Source organism: Mobula birostris, chromosome 8 (assembly GCF_030028105.1).
Source record: "Mobula birostris isolate sMobBir1 chromosome 8, sMobBir1.hap1, whole genome shotgun sequence".
In the NCBI taxonomy this organism is placed as follows: Eukaryota; Metazoa; Chordata; class Chondrichthyes; order Myliobatiformes; family Myliobatidae; genus Mobula; species Mobula birostris.
Window position 1 is genome coordinate 4,105,801 of NC_092377.1, and position 11,835 is coordinate 4,117,635.

The 11,835-nt window shown below is 46.0% G+C and overlaps 1 protein-coding gene across 5 annotated transcripts in view; it reads right to left on the minus strand.

Moving 5' to 3' along the window:
* The window catches only part of LOC140201111 (uncharacterized), a 62,607-nt gene extending 52,982 nt beyond the window's left edge, over positions 1–9,625 (minus strand). For 2 of the 5 annotated variants that reach the window (XM_072264722.1, XM_072264721.1), the window contains exons 1-2: positions 9,098–9,623; positions 5,423–5,541 (exon numbers count right to left, since the gene is read on the minus strand). The gene's annotated coding sequence lies outside the window, so the exon portion shown is untranslated. Of the gene's footprint in view, positions 1–5,422; positions 5,542–9,097 lie in introns of all 5 variants that reach the window. The other 3 variants (XR_011886776.1, XM_072264723.1, XM_072264724.1) reach the window with 3 other exon arrangements.
* Between the last annotated feature and the right edge of the window lie 2,210 nt (positions 9,626–11,835).

Sequence of the window (11,835 nt, forward strand, 5' to 3'; positions counted from 1 at the left end):
AGACACTGCCCAGAAGAAGGCAATGGCATACTGCTTCTCTGGAAAAATGTGCCAAGAACAATCATGGTCATGAGACCATGATCACCCGCGTCATACAACATGGCACATAACGAATGAATGAGTGATACATTTGTCACCATGCACCACCCAGAGTTTCATTTGCTTGTGGGCATTCATTATAAATAGACAGAAACACAACAGAGTCAGTGAAGAACTGCACACAACAGAGACACAGAACACAGAGCTCACAATGGTGTGCCAAACCGATTCTATTAGTTTATTATTGTCACTAGTACCAAGGTACAATGAAAATCTTGTCTTGCAAACTGTTCCTACAGATCAATTCATTACACATTACACTGAATTACTTAGAGTCCGGCGCTGGAGTCCCTAAGGCAATCCAACGTTGAGTTCAACGCTGACTGGTAATTCTCGTGATACTTCTGGTGTCAGACTGATTTGGTCTGTACCGTTACTTTGAGTTCATCAGAGGTGTGAAGAGGGGGAGCTTGCTACATGGGCAACAACTTGCTCTCCATGTCGTACTCCCCAGGCTTGTGTATCCAGACAGCTAGGACACAATATCCATGGTTGACACTGACCAACAGAGGCCTTATAGAATAGTACTGTCATGGTCTGTTCCATGAAATCCACATTCGGATTCACGGTCCGGTTCATCGATCCTTATTCCGGGTTTACCTGTTTTCCCTTGTTCCATTGGGTGCCTTAATTGAGGCACCTGATTCTTGTTTTGAGCTGGCATATAAATACCTCTCAAACTAAGGATTCCCTGCTGGACTGTTCCCCTCCCCTCTCCATCTGAATCCCCGACAGTCTCCCTCTGCAGCTTACCTCGGCAGTTTCCTTCAGCAAGTATCCTCAACAGTCATCCCGACCCTGCGTCCTAGAGAGCGTCCCGGTCCTATGACCAAGAAAGGGTCCCAGCCCTGCGTCCTAGGAGGGTCCCGGCCCTGCACTCCAAGAAGGAGTCCCGGCTCCGTACTCAAGGGCCTAACTGAGCTGTGTTCGAGAGCTGAGCCTAGCCTAGTCCTAGAGCCACGTCCTGTCCAGCAGTACCTCGCCCAGCCCAGTGCTGGAGATCCCTCGTTCTGTGCTGAAGTCTCTTGTCCAGTCTAGGAGTCCCTAGTCCAAGCCATGTCCAAGTACCGAGTCTTGTCCAAGCCTAGTCCAAGATCCTCGTCCTGTCCAAGTCAAGGCCTCGTATTCTCATCCTGTCTATGTGCCTTGTCCTGTGCAGGAGTTCCACGTCCAATCCTCGCCTAAATCCAGGGTCTGAACCCAAGTCAAGACCCAGGTTCCTGGTCCCTGTCCAGTCTCTGGCTTGGAGTCCTAGCCCAGGTTCCTAGTTCCAAGTTCCTTGTCCTGGTCCCACTTTCCTAGTCTTAGTCCTAGCCCAGGCCTGGTGTCCTTGTCTCATCCAGGGCCTGTGTCCATGTCCAATGTCGTTTCTTCCTGACTCCCTTTGCTTTCTTGATAAACCTTGTCCTGTTCCTAGTACTTCAGTGTCTGTGTCTTGCATTTGGGTCCACTTCCAGCGCCCCTCCTATGACAGAACAGCCCAGCCATACATGGACCCAGCAACACAGACACTGTAGTTTAACTCTCGCCATTCTGGGTTCCCTCCTGTTGAATACCACCCCCCCCCCAACCTGCCCGGGTTGTCCTTAGTCCTGAAGAGCCTGTTTGATTGCCAGGAGGCTCCCATAGAGGTGGGGGGAGGGGTACTTTCACGGTCCAGTCCGTGAAATCTGCATTCTGGTTCATGGTCCGGTTCACCAATCCTTATTCCAGGTTTTCCTCTTTTCCCTTATTCCATTGGGTGCCTTAATTGAGGCACCTGATTCTGGTTTTGGGCTGGCACATAAATAACCCTGCAAACCAAGGATTCCCTGCTGAACTGTTCCCTTCCCCTCCCCATCCGAATCCCCGACAGTTACGCGGCAGTTTCCTTCGGCAAGTATCCTCGGCGGTCATCCCGGCCCTGCATCCAAGAAAGGGTCCTGGCCCTGCATCCTAGGAGGATCCTGGCCCTGCACTCCAAGAAGGAGTCCCGGCTCCGTACCCAAGGGCCTAACTGAGCCGAGTTCAAGAGCTGAGCCTAGCCTAGTCCTAGAACCAAGTCCTGCCCAGGAGTACATAGTCCAAGCCACGTTGAAGAACCTCGTCTAGTTCAAGAAGCTCATCCTGTCCAAGTCAAGGCTTCGTATTCTCGTCCTGTCCACGTGCCTCGTCCTGTGCAGGAGTTCCACGTCCAGTCCTGTAACCACATCTTGTCCGAGCCTAGATCCGGGGTTCAAGCCCAAGTCAAGACCTAGATTCCGGGTCCCTATCTAGTCTCTGGCTCAGAGTCCTAGCCCAGGCTCCTAGTTCCAAGTTCCTTGTCCTGGTCCCGCTTTCCTATTCTCAGTCCTAGCCCAGGCCCGGTGTCCTTGTCTCGCCCAGGGCCTGTGTCCATGTCCAGCGTTGTTTCTTCCTGACTCCCCTTGCTTTCTTGATAAACATTGTCCTGTTCCTAGTACTTTAGTGTCTGCGTCTTGCATTTGAGTCTGCTTCCAGTACCCCACCTATGACTGAAGAGCATTGTACAGCCCCTTGGCCCATAATGTTGTGTCAACCTTTTAATCTCCTCCAAGATCCATGTAACCCTTCCCTCCGACACAGACCATAAAGCTTCATTTTCCTTACATCCGCGAGTTTATCTAACGTATCAGTTTCTAAAATGTCCCCAGTGTATTAGCCCCTACCACCACCCCAGGAAGCACAGTCCAGGCACTTTCTGTGTGGGAAGAATGTAGCCCTGATGCGTATCTCCCCTTACCTCTATCAAGTCACTTCTCATCCTTCAAAGTTCAAAGTAAATTTATTATCAAAGTAGAACTATTTCATAATATACAACCAAGAGATTTGCTTCTTTGCGAGCATAGTTAGTTAGTGCAAGAAACACCTGCAGTAAGACCCCAGATCTCTAGTGCACTGAGTGACGTCAATGGTAAATGTGTCAGATACCGGTTGTAAAGCAAAGTGACCTGAGACGCTGTGTCAAGTACAGCTTTAGCATAAATACCCTCTATCTGTAACACTACACTGGAGCATGGCCACACTAAGCCTTCCTGACAGTCGGTGCCTTTCACTATTTGCTCCATTCTTAACTGATCCACATCAGCTGTCTGAGGCTACGTCCACACTACGCCGGATAATTTTGAAAACTCCAGGTTCAAGTAAAAATGACAGGCATAGCGGAAGTTTGAGAAGTCAATGTTCATGCCATCAGGTTGGAGGCTACTCAGACAGAATATAAGGTGTTGTTCCTCCAACCTGAGCGTGGCTTCACCTTTACAGTAGAGGAGGCCGTGGATAGACATATCAGGATGGGAATGGGACGTGGAATTAAAATGTGTGGCCACTGGGAGATCTTGCTTTCTCTGGCGGACAGAGCGTAGGTGTTCAGCAAAACGATCTCCCAGTCTGCGTTGGTCTCGCCAATATATAAAAGGCCACATCGGGAGCCCCGGACGCAGTATATCACCCCAGCCAAGTCACAGGTGAAGTGTCGCCTCACCTGGAAGGACTGTCTGGGGCCCTGAATGGTGGTGAGGGAGGAAGTGTAAGAGCATATGTAGCACTTGTTCCACTTACAAGGATAAGCCACACTCAGGTTGGAGGAACAACTCCTTATATTCCGTCTGGGTAGCCTCCAACCTGATGGCATGAACATTGACTTCTCAAACTTCCGCTAATGCCTCACCTCCCCCTCATACCCCATCTGTTATTTATTTATATACATACATTCTTTCTCTCTCTCTCCTTTTTCTCCCTCTGTCCCTCTCACTATACCCTTTGCCCATCCTCTGAGTTTTCCCCCCTCCCCCTTTTCTTCCTCCGTGGGCCTCCTGTCCCATGATCCTCTCATATCCCTTTTGCCAATCAACTGTCCAGCTCTTGGCTCCATCCCTCCCCCTCCTGTCTTCTCCTATCATTTTGGATCTCCCCTCCCCTCCCACTTTCAAATCTCTTACTAGCTCTTCCTTCAGTTAGTCCTGACGAAGGGTCTCGGCCCGAAACGTCGACTGTACCTCTTCCTAGAGATGCTGCCTGGCCTGCTGCGTTCACCAGCAACCTTGATGTGTGTTGTTTGAATTTTCAGCATCTGCAGAATTCCTCGTGTTTGCTCCCCTACAATCTCCTCCTGCCAGAACATATGGATGGTTCACAGCCCGCTCACCTGGGGCCCCAATAGTACCAGGCAGTTATGTCAGCGCTCGTCTGAACTAAAGCCAAGTCTGTGCCCGCCATTTTATCAAACCCCCACCCCACAAATGTAACTTTTCCTACAGCTTTAACAGTACTCAAATTCAAATTAACAATACATCAGGTAGACAAATGTCTACCCCATTCAATACACATACGTTCGTCACCAGTAACCCCGTGGATTTGTACAACCGCTCAACCCCGACAGCATCAATGACCACGTATCATAATCATTTTACCAGCCAATAGTTGAGCACAGATTTAAACACACAACCCACTGGATTAATGCTCAGGGCAATCACACAGCTTCCAGCGACATCGATCCTGGACGATAGCCCCACAATTGAAACACTCTGATTCTGCTGGTTGCGCAAGTCTGGAGAAAACAATCTCCTGCCCCGACAAGTGTGGGAGATTGAAGTGTGAGCCCCCAAATCCCCATTCCCATGGATGCTGTGTAATTTGTCACCCTGTTACAAATCAGTACCACAATATAGCAGACAGTACATGGCATACAATTAAAAGATTTAGCTTTATAATTCTTTATTTGACTGAAGGGTTAGTAAAGAAAAAGCAAAAAAAGAACAGAACCCATTTTAAATGAAACTCTAATGTGCAGAAGTTGGAACTCATGGTTTGCCCTTCGCCAATCCTCCTTCCATCTCCCCTGGCTTCACTGAGTCACCGCCCGCTCCGGGTCGACTTTTATGACCTCTTCTCTCTGGAACCTTCTCTCTTCTCCCCCAACAAAGCTACAAGCCCAATCTCAGTGGACAAACTCCCCCAAATCTGGCCATCCCAACTGGATACAATATAGAAGCAGAGAAAATGGAAGTCAGCCCCAAGTCAAACCACGTCTGCTTATTTTGCAGATGCTATTTTTAAATGTTGGCTTTGAGGCTTTGATGATGTACATGACATGTGTACACTTGATAAAATAGCAGGTTAATGTTTTCTAACCTCATCTGCACTATGCATGAAAATAATTCAGGAAGTGCCTCCAGCAAGCAATCGTGTCATCAGTGGAGTAATATATATCAGAACAGAGAAGTAGAATGCAAATATTGTTGAAAGAGTTCCAGTTTCATTCTAAATGTTTCAGCAATTAAACTGAAAAGGAAGTAACAAGTTTATAAGTTGGCACACCCATTACCTGAATATTACACAGATACTGGTCTCTCCCTCTGCCCGGCTGCTGAACTGTTCAGGTACACATCCAGTCAGTCTCCTGCCCTCGATCAGCTTGAAACAAACTGACCGTCACGATGTGCGCTGACAATGTTGGAACCCAAGTGTGGAGGAAAGACAGACTCTGATTAGAGACGGTAACAAGAGTTTATTCATAATAATTCAAAAAGAATATCAGTGACTCGGCCGAGTGACACCATGAGAAGTAACATTCCCAAAACCAGGACTCTGTGATTAGTGCTAATCGGGTGTCTGCTTACAGGAACCCCTGAGCCTATCAGAATAAACTCAGCAAGTTTAAACAGAAAGTATCAAGAGAACACATTACAAAGAGCGAGTGGCAGAGAAAATCACAAGGAATTCCAAATGACTGATGACTATTATTAAACAACAATTAACCAATTCAGGACATCTGTAAACCTTGAAGACCTATGTTCCCCAGAGCCCCGGACAGGCCCAAAGAATTCATTGCAGTCTTCTCCCTCCCTATGGGCAGCGCCTGATGTCCCAGGGAGACCTGAAAACTCCAGATCCAGGGACAACTGGGAGACCTGGGAAGCATGGAGATCTTGAGGGAGAGGAAGGGAAATTTTGAGAATGAGAGCATAAGACCAAGACTATATATAAGAAATATATAGGAGCAGAATTAGGCCATTTGGCCCATTGGGTCTGCTCTGCTATCTCATGATGGCTGATCCAATTTTCTTCTCAGCCCCAATCTCCTGCCTTTTCCCCATATCCCTACATGCCCCAACCAATCAAGAATCTATCACTCTCTGCCTTAAATAGAAACATAGAAAATAGGTGCAGGAGTAGGCCATTCGGCCCTTCGAGCCTGCACCGCCATTTATTATTATCATGGCTGATCATCCAACTCAGAACCCTGCACCAGCCTTCCCTCCATACCCTCTGATCCCCCTAGCCACAAGGGCCATATCTAACTCCCTCTTAAATATAGCCAATGAACTGGCCTCAACTGTTTCCTGTGGCAGAGAATTCCACAGATTCACCACTCTCTGTGTGAAGAAGTTTTTCCTAATCTCGGTCCTAAAAGGCTTCCCCTCTATCCTCAAACTGTGACCCCTCGTTCTGGACTTTCCCAACATCGGGAACAATCTTCCTGCATCTAGCCTGTCCAATCCCTTTAGGATCTTATACGTTTCAATCAGATCCCCCCTCAATCTTCTAAATTCCAACCAGTACAAGCCCAGTTCATCCAGTCTTTCTTCATATGAAAGTCCTGCCATCCCAGGAATCAATCTGGTGAACCTTCTTTGTACTCTCTCTATGGCAAGGATGTCTTTCCTCAGATTAGGGGACCAAAACTGCACACAATACTCCAGGTGTGGTCTCACCAAGGCCTTGTACAACTGCAGTAGTACCTCCCTGCTCCTGTACTCGAATCCTCTTGCTATAAATGCCAGCATACCATTTGCCTTTTTCACCGCCTGCTGTACCTGCATGCCCACTTTCAATGACTGGTGTATAATGACACCCAGGTCTCGTTGCACCTCCCCTTTTCCTAATCGGCCACCATAAATGTACCTAAACATTTGGCCTCCACAGCTGGGGAACTGGAGAGGAGTGCAGACTCGGGACATTGGAACGTTGGCTCGGGATATGTTCTGAGAATAGAAGGCACCCTAACCTTTCGCCACCAATGACAAAACCCGGCTGCTCATCCTACCCTCGTCCATTACTTAGCAGGATCTTTCTGTCGCAATGTGCACTGGCAATATCAGAACCCAACTACAGAGGAAAGACAGATATTAATATAGAGACAACAATCAAAGTTTATTTTTAATAATTCCAAAAGAGCTAAACTAGGACCCTGCAATTAGCACTAATCAGGCATCAACTTAAATAATACAAGTAAAATGGTATCTCCAAACAGATAAAAATAGGCTAAACAAGCTTAGACAGACAGCACTAGGAGAACACATTACAAAGAGTGAGTCACTCGAGAAAAACACAAGCAACTCTAAATGATTAATATTTATTGGTAAACAACAATGAACAAATTCGAGAGCTTAAAAACCTCAGAGTCCAACACTCTCTGATGCCCCGTACAGTGTGCAGACCCCGAGAACTCATTACAGCAGACCACGTTGGAGCTTAAATCCAATCACGTTCACCCCTGTCCTCTTTAACCTACATTGGCTCCCACCCCAACTGATTTAAAATTCTTAATGTTGTGCTGGCTTCACCTTTCCTTGTACTGACAACTGTTTGAGAAATGGTTTCATATTCTCGTAAGACCACAAGACCAAGGAATAAAATTATGCCATTTGGCCCATCGAATTTGCTCCACCATTCCATTATGACTGATTTATTATCCTGATTAAACCCTTTCTCCTGCCTTCTCCCCATAGCCTTTGATGCCGGAACTGATCAAGAACCTATTACCTCCACTTTAAATATACCCAGTGACTTGGTCACCACATTCGCCTGTGGCAATGAATTCCATAGATTCAGTACACTCTGGCTGAAGAAATTCCTTCTCATCTCTATTCAAAAAGGATGTCCCTCTAGTCTGAAGCTGTGCCCTCTGGTCCTAGACATCCCCACTTTGAGACATCCTCTCTATCCAGACCTTGCAATATTCGATAAGATTCTCCTCATTCTTCTAAGTTCCAGCTAGTGACGGCCCAAAGCCTTCAAATGCTCCTCATGCGTGAATCCTTTCATTCCTGAGGTCATTCTCGTGAGCCTCCTCTGGATTCTCTTCAATGCCAGCACATCCTTTCTTAGATAGGGGCCGGAACTGCTGACAATTTTCCAAGTGTGGGCTGACCAATGTGTTTTAAGCTTTGGCATTCCATCCTTACTCTTGTACTCTAGTCCTCTTGAAATGAATGCCAACATTCCATTTGCCTTCCTCACCTCTGATTTAACCTGCAAGCCAACCTTTTTGGAATCCTGCACAAGAACTCCCAAGTCCCTCTACTCCTCTGACTTTTGAATTTTCTCCTCATTTACAAAATAGTCCATGTTTTTATTCCTTCTGCCAAAGCACATGATCACACATTTCCCAAAAATGTTGTCCACCTGCCACTTTTTCCCCATTTCCCCAGCTATCTAAGGCCTCCTGCAGACAACCTGCTTTCTCAACACTATCTGCCCCTCCACATATCTTCACATCGTCCCGAAACCTGGCAAAAAAACATCATTTTTAACATCCACGTTAGGGACATATAACGTAAGAAGAATTGGTCCCAACACAGACCCCTGCGGAACCACTGGTCATCAGCAGCCAACTAGTAAAGGCTCCCTTTATTCCTACCATTTTCTTCCTGATAATCAGTCAATGCTGTATCCATGCTGAAATTTTCCCTGTAATACCATGGGCTCTTAACTTGTTCAGCAGCCTCATGTGTGGCACCTTGTCAAAGGACTTCAGAAAATTCAAGTACACAACATCAACTGAATCTCCTTTGTTTATCCTGAACGCAGTTTCCTCGAAGAATTCTAACAGATTTATCAGAAATTACTTCTACTTCAGAAAACCATGCTGACATTTCCTTATTTTATCCTGTGCCTATTATTAAGGATGAAGTTAACAATTAAAGATTATAAACCTCATCCTTAATAATAGACTCCGACCCCTTTCCAACCACCAAAGTGAGCCAAAACCACTTACAATTTCCAGTTATCTGTCTCCTTCCCAGCTGAAAGAGTGGAGTGACATTTGCAATTTTCCATTTCTCAGGAACTATTCCAGAATCTAGAGATTCTTGAAATGTCATTACTAATATTGCCACAATCTCTTTCACTACCTCTTTCAGAAGCCTGCGGTGTAGTCCATCTGGTGCAGGTGACTTGTCGGCCATCAGGCTTTTCAGCTTCCCGAGCATCTTCTCCTTTTTAAAATTTATTCATTTACGGGATGTGGGCATCGCCAGCTAAACCGGTATTTATTGCCCATCCCTAGTTGCCCTTGAGTAGGTGGTGATGAGCTGCCTTCTTGAACCGCTGCAGTCACTGAGGTGTAGGTACACCCACAATGCTGTTAGGAAGGGAGTTCTATGATTTTGACTCAATGACAATGAAGGAACGGCGATATATTTCCAAGTCAGGATGGTGAGTGACTTGGAGGGGGATTTCCAAGTGGTGGTGTTCCCAGGTATCTGCTGTTCTCGTCCTTCTAGGTGGTAGTGGTCGTGGGTCTGGAAGATGCAGCCTTAGGAACTCGAGTGTGTTGTTGCGGTGCATCTTATAGATAGCACACACTGCTGTAATTGTTTGGCAATGACTTGCATTTCTGGGATTCTGCTGGTGTCTTTCACAATGAAGTCTGATGCAAAATACTTCGTAAGTTTGTCTGCCATTTCTTTGTCTCCCATTACTACCTCTGCACTACCATTTTCCAGCAGTCCTCCCTTTACTGCTTATATAACTGAAAAAAAGTGTTTTGTATTCCCTTTATATTATTAGGTAGCTTACCTTCATATTTTGCCTTTTCTCTCTTTATGGATGTAAGGGGTTTCTTCTTTTATGATACTGCGTAGGCTCATTAAAATAGCTTCTTTGTTATGTTATAATTGAAATGGCTTCTTTGTTATGTTAACTGCTGAGAAAGTCCTCCCACTAGCAGTTTGTTTAGATTATGTTATTGATAAGAGGATGAACAAACCAATTGGGATAGATGTTATTCTTTCTGTGTGTCTGTAAGTTATTGTGATGAGCGGGTATTTTGGGCAGAAGATGTGAGAGAGAGAGAGAGAGGATGGACAAGGTGCTATGAGTCGGCTAACGGGGTCAGACGCCGAACAGGAGTCCGAGATCCAGGGTGTTCAGCGAGGAGAGGAGACGGAGACGGACTCGTGCGGAGCCTCTGGTCGGCCACCGTTGCTGGTCCCAGGCGGCCGGTCAAAGCGGTCCAAGGGGATCGCTGGGTGAAGAAGGAGGGTCTTGAGCTCCAACTGTTTGTGCACGAACAGATTGAACTTTGATAAGTGTGGCACCTTTTATTTTCCTTTTATATTCTATCTCTATTAATTATATAGTTCTGGTAATATCTATAAACTGTAATTCACTTAATTGTATCTGGTGTATTGTCTGTTATTTGGGCAGGGTGGGATACATCACACAGCATCCACACAAACTAATTACCCAGTTTGGCGGGGCCGAGGTCTGTTTCCTGACTGAGATGACAGCGAGCTGAGCGACCCTGAGGCTGGCCGGGGGGGTGGGGGGGCTACATAGATTTTTAGTTGCCTTCTGTTGGTTTTTAAAAGTTTCCGAATCACTACTTTCCCACCAATATTTGCTCTATTATATGCCTTCTGTTTTGCTTTTATGCTGTCATTGACTTCCCCTGTCAGCCATTGTTGCCTCGTCCTCCCTTCTTCATCTTTGGAACGTATCTTTCTGGCACCTTCTGAATTTCCCACACAAATACCAGCCATTGCTGTTCTGCTGTTTTTCCTGCTGATGCCCCCCTTCTAATCAACTTCAGCTAAACCACAATCTCTCCAGCTACTTCCTTCAGAACCCGAGGGTGCATTACATCAGGTCAGGAGATTTATCCACGCTCAGACCATTAAGCTTCCTGAGCACCTTCTCAGTCGTAATTTTCACTGCACATACTTCACTTCCTTGACACTCTTGAATGTATGGTATACTGCAGAGGTCTTCCACTGTGAGGGGGGATCTCATGGAAACATTCCAAATGTCAAAAGGCCTGAACAGATTAGATATGGCAATGTTATTTCCCATGGTAGGGGATTCTAGGACAAGAGGGCATGACTTCAGGATTGAAGGACGTCCTTTTAGAACTGAGATGCGGAGAAATTACTTTAGTCAGAGGGTGGTAAATTTGTGGAATTTGTTGCCACGAGCAGCTGTGCAGGCCAAGTTATTGGGTGTATATAAGGCAGAGATAGATAGGTTCTTGATTAGCTAGGGCATCAAAGGGTATCGGGTGAAAGAAGGGGAGCGGGGTTGACTGAATGAAGTGGATCGGTCCATGATTGAATGGCGGAGCAGACTTGATGGGCTGAATGGCCTACTTCTGTTCCTAAATCTTATGGTCTTATAGTCTCGGTAATTGCCTTTACAATTCTGTAATACTGAAACATCCAGTTTTAGTTTCTCTAAATAACACCCAAAATAACATAATAGATATGTTATATAACATATAGATAACAAAATTTCATTAAGTAACACCCAGTCCAGGATTGCCACTCCCCTAGTGGCCTCAACCACAAGCTGCTCTAAAAGGCCATCTCGTAAGCATTCCATAAATTCTGTCTTTGCAATCCAACACCAACCTGGTTTTCTCATTCTGCCTGCATAACACAATCCAGAATGATTATTGCAACAATGCCATTTTTACATGCCTTTTCTATGTCCCATTCTAATCTGTTGCCCACATCC